The sequence below is a fragment of the Lutjanus erythropterus genome, chromosome 2 (genome assembly GCF_056507025.1).
Source record: "Lutjanus erythropterus isolate fLutEry1 chromosome 2, fLutEry1.hap2, whole genome shotgun sequence".
Taxonomy (NCBI): Eukaryota; Metazoa; Chordata; class Actinopteri; order Lutjaniformes; family Lutjanidae; genus Lutjanus; species Lutjanus erythropterus.
Genome location: NC_139318.1, coordinates 1,848,710 through 1,868,106, shown reverse-complemented (window position 1 = coordinate 1,868,106; position 19,397 = coordinate 1,848,710). Strand labels below are relative to the sequence as shown.

Sequence of the window (19,397 nt, the reverse complement as noted above, 5' to 3'; positions counted from 1 at the left end):
AAACCAATAAAGTAGCTGTGTGAAGTGGTGTGGAGGAGAGGAATTACATCTCCGTAGTGTTGAATGGCCCGTAGCTCTTCCTGCCTGTGCTATCATTGTCTCCTCCTCCCACTGCTCTCCTGCTTTTAATTGCCATAAACTCATGCATATTCACAACAGGTGTCAAGCCCTTTGCTGGTGATAGATTGAGGTATATGGCCAATTTGCATAGAAATGATGCATTTGTTTTGGTAGGTGCAACAACCAGCTCGTGCTGCCCTTCCTTTCTTCAGGACCATCTGTCTGCCAGCACACACATGTTCAGTATGGGAGGGATGATACAAGCAGTTAACACATCTCTGGAAGTGTCATGTTCCGTGTGTAAAGGGGCAGTTCACCCCAAAATACATATTTCTCCCCTAGCCAGTAGTGCTATTTATTCATCTACATTTTTGTGGTGTGAGTTGCAGAGTTTTGTATATATTAGCTGTAGAGATGTCTGTCTTCTCTCCAAAGTAATGGGACTGAATGGCACTTGGCATGTGGTGCTGTAGAAACGAAGACCCGGCTACACGGCTTCTATTAGAAAGAAAGTAGTTCTGGTAGATTCTAAAGTAGTTCCAGTAGTCTGCAGCAGAAAGAACCACAAGGTCACAACAAGGTCTGTGGGTTATTTTGACCAACCAGGTCATGATTTCTGGGAAGAGACATTGCTCCTTGAGTTTTTCAAATATGTATGTTATATAAAAGTTGAGTTTCTCATTAAACAAAATAAACATTCATAACTATTAGAAAACCGGTTCTAAAAACAGCAAATTTTGCTGTTTAGACTATTTTCTAAGACTGTATATGCGTGGCAGATCACATTTTGATTGACATCTTCCTACAGTACAGTTGTGGACAGGGTCAGCAGCAAAACATGTTTTAGTCAACTAAAAAAAAGGAATATCAGCTGTGGATTGAGGCAGCGGTGAACCAGGAGCTCCCACATTCTTTGAGGTAAAATACCTGATTATGTCAAAGGAGTCTGGTGGCTTTGAGGAGAACAAAGGCGGCAGCTTCAGTTCCTGTTGAAGAGGGCTGACAATAGACTGAATATAGCATACACATAAATGGAAAAAAGGAGAGGAGTCTGAGGAGTCAAAGGTGTCAGCTTCAGTTTCTTGCAGGTTCAACAAGAGCAGAGAGGTTTTGTTTCGTTTGGAGGAATAATTATTCAATTGTTTTTTCTTGATTTTACAACCAGTATTGTAGACAATAAACAGTGTCAAGTCCAAGATGTCACAGTGTACTGGTCTAATTTCACAGACAAGACATATTAGTTGTAACAGGAACAGGAACCAGCTTTAATGTTTGGAGGAATAATTAATGTGGATTTTTTTTACGATTGATTTACAGAATTAATTGTGGATTTTTTTTTGTAAAAAATGTGAGTCCAATAGCATGCCCACTTCAAACCCAACACAGGAAAGTGTACAAAAACTTGAAGTTTGTGTAAAGCAACAATATTAACCACCCAGCCAAATTTGAATGATCACAAAATGTATGACGATGGTTTTTTTTTTTTTTTTTCAGGTTCTAGTTGTTGGAACTGAAGTGAGCTGAAGTGAACTCCTGGACTAATTTGGACTGAGAGAAACACTGAAGGTACTTTTATAACTGACTGTTCGTGAAGACAGTGTCGTTCATGTGTCAGTTTGTGGGGCATATATAATGTTGGGGGACCGTGGCTCTGACACATCAGTGAGTCGTGTTTCAGGTCCACCCAAAAAATCATGAACACTGAAATCATGAAGCCACAGTTTAACTCCTCAGTACTACATAGTTCTCAGTCTTTTCACGTTTTCACAAGCTATGTTCTAACGTGTAATATGTTTAGAAGAAGAACTTTCTTTTTCCTTTGCTTGGACTTATACAATATTTTGAATTCAAATTAAAACAATTTCAAACACTTCATTTACTAATGTGTACATAGGATCCTAACCCTAAAATTCTACATTTTTTTCATGAATTGTCTGTTGTTCTGTTTCTGAAAAGCTAAGGCCTGATACTGAGCTTTTCTGACCATATTTGAAACTAAGACTGAACACCCATAATGATTCATCAGAAAGCATGAAATAACAACAAGATGCATTTCGTTTGCAGGTTCATGTTTCATAAAAATCCTGTTTTGGTACCAAAATGAAATAATCTGTGATGCGTTGCAAAAATCAATGTTTAATATGGCAGGGATTCGCTCCAGACACAGTCAGGGTGGAGACGAGGCCCTGCCAGACGATTTATCCGCAGGCCTGGTACAGCCTGCTGAGGGAAAACAGGATTTTCTCTGTGTGTTTTTGTCGTATAGATTTTGACCACTGGACAGTTGATATAGTCTGTGTTTATTCGCCTTAAACAGACAGTGAATGACTGTGCAGACATTAGCTGCAGCGAGCTACTGGTGCGCACACAGTGGGTGTGTGTGCTGAGTGTCTCTGTGAAAGTGTTTGAGCTCGTCTCAGACTGACTGATCTCACAATTCACCACAAACAATTTTCCTTCTGTTATTTTCCTCTAGCCTTTTTCCTGTCATCTTTATATGTTTATGAAGTGGATTCATAAATCCCCAGCATAAGTGAGAATGTTTGGCCTTAAACATTTTTATCTTGCATAACTTGTCTCAAAATGTGCTGCCTAGATGACAGCTCTGTGCCATAAAATTAATTTTGTGTTATGTCTGAACACACTTTAAAGGGATAGTTTGGACTTTATAAAGTGTGATTGTATGTAGGGCTGCAACTAACAATATTTTCATAATCAATCTGTTGATTATTCTCTTGATTAATGTTGGAAAATGTTGATCAGTGTTTCCCAAAGTCCAAGATGACGCCCCCAAATGTCTCATTTAATTCAGTTTTCTGTCAGAGAGGAGTAGAGAAACCAGAAAATATTCACATTTAAGAAGCTGAAATAGGAAAAAAAATTCTTTCTTAAATTAAAAATGACTCAAAACAATTAACAGATTCTCAAAATAGTTGATCAATAATAGATTAATCGCTGCAGCTCTAGTTGTATGAGGTACTTCATCACAGTCAGTGTACTGCCGACAGTAGATTGCAGTTGACTTGGAGAAGCAGCACCAGTGTGGGAAGCTGTGGACACTACGATGACTACTAAGAGGACACAGTATTTATATATAGAAGATTTTCATTGCTTTACCTTGCTGTCAGACAGCCTTTTGTGTTGGGAAAGTGAAGTTAAATAAGCCAAATTTCACTCTTCCAAAGCAACCAGACTCCATCGGCAGAATCAGTATTTTTTTCCTCATAGAACACAGGAGTTGTGGGTGTACTGCTGCCTCAATCTCTTTGTTAGTTGTATAGTTGTGTGTTTTTGGTGTTTTAAAAAGTTAGTTTGGATTTACCAAAGTCACACTATAATGCGAAAAAGAAAAAGGATCAAGGCAGCGGTGTACAAGAAACCACCGGTAAAATTATTGATTTCCCCCATGGAGTTTGGTTGGTTTGGAGAGAGCAATATTTGGCTTAAATAATGTCAGTTTCCTGTCAGGAAAGGATGTCTGATGGTGAGGTTAAGTGGTTTAAATAATCTAAATATAGCATAGACTTAAACTTATAATGATTTTTTTTTTATTTTGAAATACATTTTGCTGCTGACCCTAGCTTTCTACACCAATACTCCTGCTGCTTCTGCAAACTGTGGAAGTGTCGACTACTGCTAGCTAATACAGTTAAAAACTGGTCACCATTCACTTCTCTTCAGTTGACATGAGGGAGAGTAGAAAATAACTGAATTTCCATTTTTGGGTTAACTGTCCCTTTAATCATATGGTATGACCTTGCTCTCCATCATCATTTAAACACCAAATGGAGGAATATCTTTGCAAAGAATTCTGCATACACACATACAGTATATGCCTCTGACAGCTTGTCCTTACTTGTCCTGTCTGTGTCCTCATCAATAGCTGCCATGACCTCCCTGTGTGGGCAGGAGAGTGTTCAATAGCTTGCTAGAAGAGTGCAAAATAGTGTGTGTTGACTTGTGTGTGTGTGTGTGTGTGATGCTCGGTGTGTTCAGGGAGAGCAGGTTCATAACATGTTTGATGACAGATCCATGAATAAGAAATCAGCAGCCTCGGGTTGTTTTGTCTTGTACCTATTGATGATATGCAGTGACCTGCAGTGACTTCCCCCCCCCGTAACAGCATTTAGGAATTCTGGGTAATCAATACGTTTGATGTTTCCAGCTGAAATATGCATGACTGATATCAATATCAAAGCCGAGTATGCATGTCGTGTTCATTCTCATCCTCTGAACTCCTTTGAAATGTGTTAATTAGTTTCAGTTTGTTAACTGCATATTGCTTTGAACGTCATTTCGCACTAGCAATTTACTGATTTGCTTTAGACAAAAAAATAAATAAAACTAGAACTGCAAGCAGTTATGAACGGGGGCCAAGCCTCCCCGCGCGACCCGGTCCCAGCGGCCCTCGGAACCCGCCGCCGCGGGCCCCGAGGGTCGCGGGGCTCGGGGCGATCGTGGGGACGCGCGCCGTCGTCTGAGCTGCGGTATTCATGACCAATCATTAGGTAACTTTGCGGTCGGCCTCAGGAGGGAACCCACATCATGCACAGCGAATTTAGGACGACTCTGAGCAACTTTTGGGAAACCTGATGTTTTTGGGTTTGTAGCGCCCCCTATTGGCCGATCGGCACCAAATTTGGCACAGCGTCTGTGGATGACCTCTGGAACGAGCGTGTTAAGTTTGAAGTCAAAAGACTTTAGTTTGACCGAAATATGACACAACATGCGTTTTTTGAGCTAGCCAAAAAATCGTTCGGTTATAATTAGCGCATTTTTTGGCGTGCAACAATTCTTTTGATAACTTTTCGTCAGACACGTCTAGACATTGTATGTGCAAAGTTTGGCGCAGATGGCGCTTAAACTGTAGGAGGAGTTCGAAAAAGTAGGTTTCGGACATGTGGCGACTTAGCGACGGGAATTTTCGGCAAAAGTGGGCGGGGCCTACGTCAGAAAATCCAGCGCTTTTCAGGGAACACGGCAGTATGAGATTTTTCAACGTCTAATTTAAAATGTGGAAGTTATAGGCAAAAATGCGTTATAGCGCCACCTAGTTGGGTTTGTAGCGCCCCCTATTGGCCGATCCGCACCAAATTTGGCACCGCGTCTGCGGATGACCTCTGGAACGAGCGTGTGAAGTTTGAAGTCAAAAGATTTTAGTTTGACCGAAATATGACACAAAATGCGTTTTTTGAGCTAGCCAAAAAATCGTTCGGTTATAATTAGCGAATTTTTTGTCGTTCAACAATTCCTTTGATAACTTTAGATCAGACACATCTAGACATCGTATGTGCAAAGTTTGGCGCAGATGGCGCTTAAACTGTAGGAGGAGTTCGAAAAAGTAGGTTTCGGACATGTGGCGACTTAGCGACGGGAATTTTCGGCGAAAGTGGGCGGGGCCTACGTCAGAAAATCCAGCGCTATTCAGGGAATATGGCAATGTAAGAATTTTCAACGTGTCATTTAAAATGTGGAAGTTATAGGCAAAAATGCGTTATAGCGCCCCCTAGTGGAGCACAAACGCGATTTTCGGTAGGCGGGATCTGAGTCCTATTCTACATGTAGCCATAAAATTTCAAAACCCTAAGTATTATACTTTGGCAGAAATTAATTTTTTTTGTTTATCTTGTAATAAGCCCCGCCCACATTGACCTGTCATGACCCCCTTGAAGATATGGCCTCAGGACCGGCCCTACGTCGTACGGACCAAATTTCGTAGAAATCGGTGCAGCCGTTCTAGAGATATAAACTTCCCATATCTCTAGCGCCCCCTAGGCGCCGACATTCGCCAAATTCAGCTCATAGGCTCCCAGTCTCTTGCCAACCAAGGATCTCTGATTTGGTGTCGATAGCATTTAATTTGACCGAGATATGCAACATTTTCCATTTTTACAGCTAGCTACGGAAATTTGTTCGTTAATAATTCGCGGAATTTTCAACCCAATAAAATTCTTTTGATAACTTTTTGTCATGAGCAGCAGAAGAGTGTATGGGCCAATTTTCGTGCAGATCGAACAAAATCCCTAGGAGGAGTTCGAAAAAGCAGGTTTGCCAGTTTTCGCGATTTTGCGAAAAAATTATTTAGGCGGAAGTGGGCGTGGCCAATTACAAAGTGACTCAGCTCCATTCAAGGAATATGGGGATATAAAGTTTTTGAATGTGCGACATACGGTGTGGGAGTTATAGGCCAAAACACGTTGTCCTTGCTTATAGCGCCCCCTACAGGCGTACATGGGCAGTTTTTTGCGTCTGAGGTACGTGCGGGGGTGTGGGCCAGCCCTCAAATTTGCATCGTCCAAACTTGCACGGTTTAGCCTGCAGCATGAGTTTTATCGGGAGAAGAATAAAAATAGAAAATAACTAGAACTGCAAGCAGTTATGAACGGGGGCCAAGCCTCCCCGCGCGATCCCGGTCCCCGCGGCCCTCGGAACCCGCCGCCGCGGGCTCCTAGGGACGCGGGGCTCGGGGTGATCGCGGGGACGCGCGCCGTCGTCCGAGCTGCGGTATTCATGACCGATAATTAGGTAACTTTGCGGTCGGCCTCAGGAGGGAACCCACATCATGCGCAGCGAATTTAGGACGACTCCGAGCAACTTTTGGGAAACGTGATGTTTTTGGGTTTGTAGCGCCCCCTATTGGCCGATCTGCACCAAATTTGGCACAGCGTCTGTGGATGGCCTCTGGAACGAGCGTGTTAAGTATGAAGTCAAAAGACTGCAGTTTGACCTAAATATGACACAACATGCGTTTTTTCAGCTAGCCAAAAAAATCGTTCGGTTATAATTAGCGCATTTTTTGGTGTGCAAGAATTCTTTTGATAACTTTTCGTCAGACACGTTTATACATCGTATGTGCAAAGTTTGCCGCAGATGGCGCTTAAACTGTAGGAGGAGTTCGAAAAAGTAGGTTTTGGACATGTGGTGACTTAGCGACGGCAATTTGCGGCAAAAGTGGGCGTGGCCTACGTCAGAAAATCCAGCGCTTTTCAGGGAACAAGGCAATGTGAGATTTTTCAACGTCTCATTTAAAATGTGGAAGTTATAGGCAAAAATGGAGGGAACCCACATCATGCACAGCGAATTTAATACAAATGTGAGCAACTTGATGTTTTTGGGTTTGTAGCGCCCCCTATCGGCCGATCCGTACCAAATTTGGCACAGAGCCTGCGGATGACCTCTGGAACGAGCGTCTTAAGTTTGAAGTCAAAAGACTGTAGTTTGACCGAAATATGACACAACATGTGTTTTTTAAGCTAGCCAAAAAATTGTTCGGTTATAATTAGCGCATTTTTTGTCGTGCAACAATTCTTTTGATAACTTTAGATCAGACACGTCTAGACATCGTATGTGCAAAGTTTGGCGCAGATAGCCCTTAAACTGTAGGATGAGTTCGAAAAAGTAGGTTTCGGACACGCGGCGACTTAGCGACGGGAATTTTCGGCGAAAGTGGGCGGGGCCTACGTCAGAAAATCCAGCGCTATTCGGGGACTACGGCAATGTAAGATTTTTCAACGTGTCATTTAAAATGTGGAAGTTATAGGCCAAAATGCGTTATAGCGCCCCCTAGTGGAGCACAAACGCGATTTTCGGTAGGCGGGATCTGAGTCCTATTCTACATGTACCCATAAAATTTCAAAGCCCTAAGTGTTATACTTTGGCAGAAATTAATTTTTTTTGTTTATCTTGTAATAAGCCCCGCCCACATTGACCTGTCATGACCCCCTTGAAGTTATGGCCTCAGGGCTGGCCCTACATCGTACGGACCAAATTTGGTAGAAATCGGTGCAGCCGTTCTAGAGATATAAACTTCCCATATCTCTAGCGCCCCCTAGGCGCCGACATTCGCCAAATTCAGCTCATACCCTCCCAGTCTCATGCCAACCAAGGATCTCTGATTTGGTGTCGATAGCATTTAGTTTGACCGAGATATGCAAGATTTTCCATTTTTACGGCTAGCTACGGAAATTTGTTCGTTAATAATTCGCGGAATTTTTAACCCAAAAAAAATCTTTTGATAACTTTAGCTGATGACCAGCAGAAGAGTGTCCGGGCCAATTTTCGTGCAGATCGGACAAAATCCCTAGGAGGAGTTCGAAAAAGTAGGTTTTGCAGTTTTCGCAATTTTGCGGGAAAAAAAATCGGGGCGGAAGTGGGCGTGGCCAATTGCAAAGTGACTCAGCTCTATTCAAGGAATGTGTGGATATAAGGTTTTTGAATGTGCGACATACGGTGTGGGAGTTATAGGCCAAAACGCGTTGTCCTCGCTTATAGCGCCCCCTGCAGGCGGATGTGTGCAGTTTTTTGCATCTGAGGTCCCTGCGGGGGTCTGGGCCAGCCCTCAAATTTTCATCGTCCAAACTTGCACGGTTTGGGCTGCAGCATGACTTTTATCAACGGAAGAATAAAAATAGAAGAAAACTAGAACTGCAAGCAGTTATGAACGGGGGCCAAGCCTCCCCGCGCGAGCCGGTCCCCGCGGCCCTCGGAACCCACGGCCGTGGGCCCCGAGGGACGCGGGGCTCGGGGCGATCGCGGGGACGCGTGCCGTCGTCCGAGCTGCGGTATTCATGACCATTAATCATCATTAGGTAACTTTGCGGTCGGCCTCAGGAGGGAACCCACATCATGCGCAGCGAATTTAGGACGACTCCGAGCAACTTTTGGGAAACCTGATGTTTTTGGGTTTGTAGCGCCCCCTATTGGCCGATCCGCACCAAATTTGGCACAGCGTCTGTGGATGCCCTCTGGAACCACCGGGTTAAGTTTGAAGTCAAAAGACTTTAGTTTGACCTAAATATGACACAACATGCGTTTTTTGAGCTAGCCAAAAAAATCGTTCGGTTATAATTAGCGCATATTTTGGTGTGCAACAATTCTTTTGATAACTTTTCGTCAGACACGTTTAGACATCGTATGTGCAAAGTTTGGCGCAGATCGCGCTTAAACTGTAGGAGGAGTTCGAAAAAGTAGGTTTTGGACATGTGGTGACTTAGCGACGGCAATTTGCGGCAAAAGTGGGCGTGGCCTACGTCAGAAAATCCAGCGCTTTTCAGGGAACAAGTCAATGGGAGATTTTTCAACGTCTCATTTAAAATGTGAAAGTTATAGGCAAAAATGGAGGGAACCCACATCATGCACAGCGAATTTAATACAAATCTGAGCAACTTGATGTTTTTGGGTTTGTAGCGCCCCCTATCGGCCGATCCGTACCAAATTTGGCACAGAGTCTGCGGATGACCTCTGGAACCACCGTGTTAAGTTTGAAGTCAAAAGACTGTAGTTTGACCGAAATATGACACAACATGTGTTTTTTAAGCTAGCCAAAAAATTGTTCGGTTATAATTAGCGCATTTTTTGTCGTGCAACAATTCTTTTGATAACTTAAGATCAGACACGTCTAGACATCGTATGTGCAAAGTTTGGCGCAGATAGCGCTTAAACTGTAGGAGGAGTTCGAAAAAGTAGGTTTCGGACACGCGGCGACTTAGCGACGGGAATTTTCGGCGAAAGTGGGCGGGGCCTACGTCAGAAGATCCAGCGCTATTCGGGGAATACGGAAATATAAGATTTTTCAACATGTCATTTAAAATGTGGAAGTTATAGGCCAAAATGCGTTATAGCGCCCCCTAGTGGAGCACAAACGCGATTTTCGGTAGGCGGGATCTGAGTCCTATTCTACATGTAACCATAAAATTTCAAAGCCCTAAGTGTTATACTTTGGCAGAAATTAATTTTTTTTGTTTATCTTGTAATAAGCCCCGCCCACATTGACCTGTCATGACCCCCTTGAAGATATTGCCTCAGGACCGGCCCTACATCGTACGGACCAAATTTCGTAAAAATCGGTGCAGCCGTTCTAGAGATATAAACTTCCCATATCTCTAGCGCCCCCTATGGGCCAACATTCGCCAAATTCAGCTCATAGGCTCCCAGTCTCATGCCAACCAAGGATCTCTGATTTGGTGTCGATAGCATTTACTTTGACCAAGATATGCAAGATTTTCCATTTTTACGGCTAGCTACGGAAATTTGTTCGTTAATAATTCGCGGAATTTTCAAACCAAAAAAAATCTTTTGATAACTTTAGCTCATGAGCAGCAGAAGAGTGTCCGTGCCAATTTTCGTGCAGATCGGACAAAATCCCTAGGAGGAGTTCGAAAAAGCAGGTTTGCCAGGTTTCGTGATTTTGCGAAAAAATTATTTAGGCGGAAGTGGGCGTGGCCAATTACAAAGTGACTCAGAACCATTCAAGGAATATGGGGATATAAGGTTTTTAAATGTGCGACATATGGTGTGGGAGTTATAGGCCAAAACGCGTTGTCCTTGCTTATAGCGCCCCCTGCAGGCGGACGTGTGCAGTTTTTTGTGTCTGAGGTACGTGCGGGGGTGTGGGCCAGCCCTCCAAATTGCACCGCTCTACCTTGCACGGTTTAGCCTGCAGTATGACTTTTATCGGGAGAAGAATAAAAATAGAGGAAAATAATAATAAAAACCAGAACAAAAACAATAGGGTTCCCAGCACCGCTGGTACTGGGAAACGCGTATGCTTGCATCCGCGTTCCCCAGTCCCCGCGGGCTTGGCCCCCTAATAATAATAACTAGAACTGCAAGCAGTTATGAACGGGGGCCAAGCCTCCCCGCGCGAGCCGGTCCCCGCGGCCCTCGGAACCCGCCGGCGCGGGCCCCGAGGGACGCGGGGCTCGGGGCGATCGCGGGCACGCGCGCCGTCGTCCGAGCCGCGGCCTTCCAGTTCAGGGCAATTGTCAGGACACAGGCCGATGCTCAGCTGCAGTATTCACTGTAGTGGGTGTGCACTGTTAGTGCCAAAGGCAGAATGCGTGGCGATTTTGATTTGTTGTAATAAATCCCGCCCACTTTGACCAATCATTACGTAAGTTGGCGGTTGGCCTCAGGAGGGAGTCCACATCATGCGCAGCGAATTTCGTAGGAATCCGAGCAACTTTTCGGAAACTCGATTTTTTTGGGTTTGTAGCGCCCCCTTTTGGCCGATCCGCACCAAATTTGGCACAGAGTCTGCGGATGACATCTGGAACCACCGTGTTAAGTTTGAAGTCGAAAGACTTTAGTTTGACCGAAATATGACACAACATGTGTTTTTTAGGCTAGCCGAAAAATCGTTCGGTTATAATTATCGCATTTTTTGACGTGCAACGATTCTTTTGATAAGTTTTGCTCAGACATGTCTAGACATCGTATGTGCAAAGTTTGGCGCAGATGGCCCTTAAACTGTAGGAGGAGTTCGAAAAAGTAGGTTTCGGACATGTGGCGACTTAGCAACGGGAATTTTCGGCGAAAGTGGGCGGGGCCTACGTCAGAAAATCCAGCGCTATTCAGGAAACACGGCAATATGAGATTTTTCAACGTGTCATTTAAAATGTGGAAGTTATAGGCAAAAATGCGTTATAGCGCCACCTAGTGGAGCACAAACGCGATTTTCGGTAGGCGGGGTCTGAGTCCTATTCTACATGCACCCATAAAATTTAAAAGCCCTAAGTGTTATACTTTGGCAGAAATTAATTTTTTTTGTTTATCTTGTCATAAGTCCCGCCCACATCGACCTGTCATGACCCCCTTGAAGTGATGGCCTCAGGGCTGGCCCTACATCGTACGGACCAAATTTGGTAGAAATCGGTCCAGCCGTTCTAGAGATATAAACTTCCCATATCTCTAGCGCCCCCTAGGCGCCGACATTCGCCAAATTCAGCTCATAGGCTCCCAGTCTCATGCCAACCAAGGATCTCTGATTTGGTGTCGATAGCATTTACTTTGACCGAGATATGCAACATTTTCCATTTTTACGGCTAGCTACGGAAATTTGTTCGTTAATAATTTGCGAAATTTTCAACCCAAAAAAAATCTTTTGATAACTTTAGCTCATGACCAGCAGAAGAGTGTCCGGGCCAATTTTCGTGCTGATCGAACAAAATCCCTAGGAGGAGTTCGAAAACGCAGCTTTTGCAGTTTTCGCGATTTTTCGGGCAAAAAAGTCTAGGCGGAAGTGGGCGTGGCCAATTACAAAGTGACTCAGCTCCATTCAAGGAATGTGTGGATATAAGGTTTTTGAATGTGCGACATACGGTCTGGGAGTTATAGGCCAAAACGCGTTGTCCTTGCTTATAGCGCCCCCTGCAGGCGGATGTGTGCAGTTTTTTGCGTCTGAGGTACGGGCGGGGGTGTGGGCCAGCCCTCAAATTTGCATCGTCCAAACTTGCACGGTTTAGCCTGCAGCATGAGTTTTATCAACGGAAGAATAAAAATAGAAAATAATAATAATAATAATAAAAATCCGAACAAAAACAATAGGGTTCCCAGCACCGCTGGTCCTGGGAACCGCGTATGCCTTGCATTCGCGGTCCCCAGGCCCCGCGGGCTTGGCCCCCTAACTAGAACTGCAAGCAGTTATGAACGGGGGCCAAGCCTCCCCGCGCGAGCCGTTCCCCGCGTCCCTCGGAACCCACGGCCGCGGGCTCCGAGGGACGCGGGGCTCGGGGCGATCGCGGGACGCTCGCCGTCGTCCGAGCCGCGGCCTTCCAGTTCAGGGCAATTGTCAGGACACAGGCCGATGCTGAGCTCCAGTATTCACTGTAGCGGGTGTGCACTGTTAGTGCCAAAGGCAGAATGAGTGGCGATTTTGATTTGTTGTAATAAATCCCGCCCACTTTGACCAATCATTACGTAAGTTTGCGGTTGGCCTCAGGAGGGAGTCCACATCATGCACAGCGAATTTCGTAGGAATCCGAGCAACTTTTCGGAAACTCGATTTTTTTGGGTTTGTAGCGCCCCCTTTTGGCCGATCCGCACCAAATTTGGCACAGAGTCTGCAGATGACATCTGGAACCACCGTGTTAAGTTTGAAGTCGAAAGACTTTAGTTTGACCGAAATATGACACAACATGTGTTTTTTAGGCTACCCGAAAAATCGTTCGGTTATAATTATCGCATTTTTTGACGTGCAACAATTCTTTTGATAAGTTTTGCTCAGACACGTCTAGACATCGTATGTGCAAAGTTTGGCGCAGATGACCCTTAAACTGTAGGAGGAGTTCGAAAAAGTAGGTTTCGGACATGTGGCGACTTAGCAACGGGAATTTTCGGCGAAAGTGGGCGGGGCCTACGTCAGAAAATCCAGCGCTATTCAGGAAACACGGCAATATGAGATTTTTCAACGTGTCATTTAAAATGTGGAAGTTATAGGCAAAAATGCGTTATAGCGCCACCTAGTGGAGCACAAACGCGATTTTCGGTAGGCGGGGTCTGAGTCCTATTCTACATGCACCCATAAAATTTAAAAGCCCTAAGTGTTATACTTTGGCAGAAATGAATTTTTTTTGTTTATCTTGTCATAAGTCCCGCCCACATCGACCTGTCATGACCCCCTTGAAGTGATGGCCTCAGGGCTGGCCCTACATCGTACGGACCAAATTTGGTAGAAATCGGTCCAGCCGTTCTAGAGATATAAACTTCCCATATCTCTAGCGCCCCCTAGGCGCCGACATTCGCCAAATTCAGCTCATAGGCTCCCAGTCTCATGCCAACCAAGGATCTCTGATTTGGTGTCGATAGCATTTACTTTGACCGAGATATGCAACATTTTCCATTTTTACGGCTAGCTACGGAAATTTGTTCGTTAATAATTTGCGAAATTTTCAACCCAAAAAAAATCTTTTGATAACTTTAGCTCATGACCAGCAGAAGAGTGTCCGGGCCAATTTTCGTGCTGATCGGACAAAATCCCTAGGAGGAGTTCGAAAACGCAGCTTTTGCAGTTTTCGCGATTTTTCGGGCAAAAAAGTCTAGGCGGAAGTGGGCGTGGCCAATTACAAAGTGACTCAGCTCCATTCAAGGAATGTGTGGATATAAGGTTTTTGAATGTGCGACATACGGTCTGGGAGTTATAGGCCAAAACGCGTTGTCCTTGCTTATAGCGCCCCCTGCAGGCGGATGTGTGCAGTTTTTTGCGTCTGAGGTACGGGCGGGGGTGTGGGCCAGCCCTCAAATTTGCATCGTCCAAACTTGCACGGTTTAGCCTGCAGCATGAGTTTTATCAACGGAAGAATAAAAATAGAAAATAATAATAATAATAACTAGAACTGCAAGCAGTTATGAACGGGGGCCAAGCCTCCCCGCGCGACCCGGCCCCAGCGGCCCTCAGAACCCGCCGCCGCGGGCCCCGAGGGACGCGGGGCTCGGGGCGATCGCGGGGACGCGCGCCGTCGTCCGAGCTGCGGTATTCATGACCAATCATTAGGTAACTTTGCGGTCGGCCTCGGGAGGGAACCCACATCACGCACAGCGAAATTAGGACGACTCAGAGCAACTTTTGGGAAACCTGATGTTTTTGGGTTTGTAGCGCCCCCTATTGGCCGATCCGCACCAAATTTGGGACAGCGTCTGTGGATGACCTCTGGAACGAGCGTGTTAAGTTTGAAGTCAAAAGACTTTAGTTTGACCTAAATATGACACAACATGCGTTTTTTGAGCTAGCCAAAAAATCGTTCAGTTATAATTAGCGCATTTTTTGGTGTGCAACAATTCTTTTGATAAGTTTTCGTCAGACACATCTAGACATCGTCTGTGCAAAGTTTGGCGCAGATGGCGCTTAAACTGTAGGAGGAGTTCGAAAAAGTAGGTTTCGGACATGCGGCGACTTAGCGACGGCAATTTGCGGCAAAAGTGGGCGTGGCCTACGTCAGAAAATCCAGCGCTTTTCAGGGAACACGGCAATATGAGATTTTTCAACTTCTCATTTAAAATGTGGAAGTTATAGGCAAAAATGCGTTATAGCGCCACCTAGTTGGGTTTGTAGCGCCCCCTATTGGCCAATCCGCACCAAATTTGGCACTGCGTCTGTGGATGACCTCTGGAACGAGCGTGTTAAGTTTGAAGTCAAAAGACTTTAGTTTGACCGAAATATGACACAACATGCGTTTTTTGAGCTAGCCAAAAAATCGTTCGGTTATAATTAGCGATTTTTTTGTCGTTCAACGATTCCTTTGATAACTTTAGATCAGACTCATCTAGACATCGTATGTGCAAAGTTTGGCGCAGATGGCGCTTAAACTGTAGGAGGAGTTCGAAAAAGTAGGTTTCGGACATGTGGCGACTTAGCGACGGGAATTTTCGGCGAAAGTGGGCGGGGCCTACGTCAAAAGATCCAGCGCTATTCAGGGAATACGGCAATATAAGATTTTTCAACGTGTCATTTAAAATGTGAAAGTTATAGGCAAAAATGCGTTATAGCGCCCCCTAGTGGAGCACAAACGCGATTTTCGGTAGGCGGGATCTGAGTCCTATTCTACATGTAGCCATAAAATTTCAAAACCCTAAGTATTATACTTTGGCAGAAATTAATTTTTTTTGTTTATCTTGTAATAAGCCCCGCCCACATTGACCTGTCATGACCCCCTTGAAGATATGGCCTCAGGACCGGCCCTACGTCGTACGGACCAAATTTCGTAGAAATCGGTGCAGCCGTTCTAGAGATACAAACTTCCCATATCTCTAGCGCCCCCTATGGGCCAACATTCGCCAAATTCAGCTCATAGGCTCCCAGTCTCATGCCAACCAAGGATCTCTGATTTGGTGTCGATAGCATTTACTTTGACCGAGATATGCAAGATTTTCCATTTTTACGGCTAGCTACGGAAATTTGTTCGTTAATAATTCGCGGAATTTTCAACCCCAAAATAATCTTTTGATAACTTTTTGTCAGGAGCAGCAGAAGAGTGTACGGGCCAATTTTCGTGCAGATCGGACAAAATCCCTAGGAGGAGTTCGAAAAAGCAGGTTTGCCAGTTTTCGCGATTTTGCGAAAAAATTATTTAGGCGGAAGTGGGCGTGGCCAATTACAAAGTGACTCAGCTCCATTCAAGGAATATGGGGATATAAGGTTTTTGAATGTGCGACATACGGTGTGGAAGTTATAAGCCAAAACGCGTTGTCCTTGGTTATAGCGCCCCCTATAGGCGTACATGTGCAGTTTTTTGCGTCTGAGGTACGTGCGGGGGTGTGGGCCAACCCTCAAATTTTCATCGTCCAAACTTGCACGGTTTAGGCTGCAGCAGGACTTTTATCAACGGAAGAATAAAAATAATAAAAATCTGAACAAAAACAATAGGGTTCCCAGCACCGCTGGTACTGGGAAACGCGTATGCTTGCATCCGCGTTCCCCAGTCCCCGCGGGCTTGGCCCCCTAATAAAAATCCGAACAAAAACAATAGGGTTCCCAGCACCGCTGGTCCTGGGAACCGCGTATGCCTTGCATTCGCGGTCCCCAGGCCCCGCGGGCTTGGCCCCCTAACTAGAACTGCAAGCAGTTATGAACGGGGGCCAAGCCTCCCCGCGCGAGCCGTTCCCCGCGGCCCTCGGAACCCACGGCTGTGGGCCCCGAGGGACGCGGGGCTCGGGGCGATCGCGGGGACGCGTGCCGTCGTCCGAGCTGCGGTATTCATGACCAATCATTAGGTAACTTTGCGGTCGGCCTCAGGAGGGAACCCACATCATGCGCAGCGAATTTAGGACGACTCCGAGCAACTTTTGGGAAACCTGATGTTTTTGGGTTTGTAGCGCCCCCTATTGGCCGATCCGCACCAAATTTGGCACAGCGTCTGTGGATGCCCTCTGGAACCACCGGGTTAAGTTTGAAGTCAAAAGACTTTAGTTTGACCTAAATATGACACAACATGCGTTTTTTGAGCTAGCCAAAAAAATCGTTCGGTTATAATTAGCGCATATTTTGGTGTGCAACAATTCTTTTGATAACTTTTCGTCAGACACGTTTAGACATCGTATGTGCAAAGTTTGGCGCAGATCGCGCTTAAACTGTAGGAGGAGTTCGAAAAAGTAGGTTTTGGACATGTGGTGACTTAGCGACGGCAATTTGAGGCAAAAGTGGGCGTGGCCTACGTCAGAAAATCCAGCGCTTTTCAGGGAACAAGTCAATGGGAGATTTTTCAACGTCTCATTTAAAATGTGAAAGTTATAGGCAAAAATGGAGGGAACCCACATCATGCACAGCGAATTTAATACAAATCTGAGCAACTTGATGTTTTTGGGTTTGTAGCGCCCCCTATCGGCCGATCCGTACCAAATTTGGCACAGAGTCTGCGGATGACCTCTGGAACCACCGTGTTAAGTTTGAAGTCAAAAGACTGTAGTTTGACCGAAATATGACACAACATGTGTTTTTTAAGCTAGCCAAAAAATTGTTCGGTTATAATTAGCGCATTTTTTGTCGTGCAACAATTCTTTTGATAACTTTAGATCAGACACGTCTAGACATCGTATGTGCAAAGTTTGGTGCAGATAGCGCTTAAACTGTAGGAGGAGTTCGAAAAAGTAGGTTTCGGACACGCGGCGACTTAGCGACGGGAATTTTCGGCGAAAGTGGGCGGGGCCTACGTCAGAAGATCCAGCGCTATTCGGGGAATACGGAAATATAAGATTTTTCAACGTGTCATTTAAAATGTGGAAGTTATAGGCCAAAATGCGTTATAGCGCCCCCTAGTGGAGCACAAACGCGATTTTCGGTAGGCGGGATCTGAGTCCTATTCTACATGTAACCATAAAATTTCAAAGCCCTAAGTGTTATACTTTGGCAGAAATTAATTTTTTTTGTTTATCTTGTAATAAGCCCCGCCCACATTGACCTGTCATGACCCCCTTGAAGATATTGCCTCAGGACCGGCCCTACATCGTACGGACCAAATTTCGTAAAAATCGGTGCAGCCGTTCTAGAGATATAAACTTCCCATATCTCTAGCGCCCCCTATGGGCCAACATTCGCCAAATTCAGCTCATAGGCTCCCAGTCTCATGCCAACCAAGGATCTCTGATTTGGTGTCGATAGCATTTACTTTGACCGAGATATGCAAGATTTTCCATTTTTACGGCTAGCTACGGAAATTTGTTTGTTAATAATTCGCGGAATTTTCAAACCAAAAAAAATCTTTTGATAACTTTAGCTCATGAGCAGCAGAAGAGTGTCCGTGCCAATTTTCGTGCAGATCAGACAAAATCCCTAGGAGGAGTTCGAAAAAGCAGGTTTGCCAGGTTTCGTGATTTTGCGAAAAAATTATTTAGGCGGAAGTGGGCGTGGCCAATTACAAAGTGACTCAGAACCATTCAAGGAATATGGGGATATAAGGTTTTTAAATGTGCGACATATGGTGTGGGAGTTATAGGCCAAAACGCGTTGTCCTTGCTTATAGCGCCCCCTGCAGGCGGACGTGTGCAGTTTTTTGTGTCTGAGGTACGTGCGGGGGTGTGGGCCAGCCCTCCAAATTGCACCGCTCTACCTTGCACGGTTTAGCCTGCAGTATGACTTTTATCGGGAGAAGAATAAAAATAGAGGAAAACTAGAACTGCAAGCAGTTATGAACGGGGGCCAAGCCTCCCCGCGCGACACGGTCCCAGCGGCCCTCGGAACTCGCCGACGCGGGCCCCGAGGGACGCGGGGCTCGGGGCGATCGCGGGGACGCGCGCCGTCGTCCGAGCTGCGGTATTCATGACCAATCATTAGGTAACTTTGCGGTCGGCCTCAGGAGGGAAGCCGCATCATGCACAGCGAATTTAACACTCTGAGCAACTTTTGGGAAACCTGATGTTTTTGGGTTTGTAGCGCCCCCTATTGGCCGATCTGCACCAAATTTGGCACAGCGTCTGTGGATAACCTCTGGAACGAGCGTGTTAAGTTTGAAGTCAAAAGACTTAAGTTTGACCTAAATATGACACAACATGCGTTTTTTGAGCTAGCCAAAAAATCGTTCGGTTATAATTAGCGCATTTTTTGGCGTGCAACAATTCTTTTGATAACTTTTCGTCAGACACGTCTAGACATCGTATGTGCAAAGTTTGGCGCAGATGGCGCTTAAACTGTAGGAGGAGTTCGAAAAAGTAGGTTTCGGACATCTGGCGACTTAGCGATGGGAATTTTCGGCAAAAGTGGGCGGGGCCTATGTCAGAAAATCCAGCGCTTTTCAGGGAACATGGCAATATGAGATTTTTCAACGTCTCATTTAAAATGTGGAAGTTATAGGCAAAAATGCGTTATAGCGCCACCTAGTTGGGTTTGTAGCGCCCCCTATTGGCCGATCCGCACCAAATTTGGCAGAGCGTCTGTGGATGACCTCTGGAATGAGCGTCTTAAGTTTGAAGTCAAAAGAGTTTAGTTTGACCGAAATATGACACAACATGTGTTTTTTAAGCTAGCCAAGAAATCGTTCGGTTATAATTAGCGAATTTTTTGTCGTTCAACAATTCCTTTGATAACTTTAGATCAGACACATCTAGACATCGTATGTGCAAAGTTTTGCGCA

General features: G+C 45.2%; 1 protein-coding gene across 2 annotated transcripts in view; it reads left to right on the top strand.

Annotated features, from left to right (window-relative positions):
• The window catches only part of fhit (fragile histidine triad diadenosine triphosphatase), a 557,602-nt gene that overhangs the window by 58,800 nt on the left and 479,405 nt on the right, over nucleotides 1–19,397 (top strand). Inside the window, exon 2 of one of the 2 annotated variants that reach the window (XM_084743826.1) lies at nucleotides 1,555–1,626. The exons of the other annotated variant lie outside the window; for it this stretch is intronic. The gene's annotated coding sequence lies outside the window, so the exon portion shown is untranslated. The remainder of the gene's footprint in view (nucleotides 1–1,554; nucleotides 1,627–19,397) is intronic. 2 annotated transcript variants of the gene reach the window in all.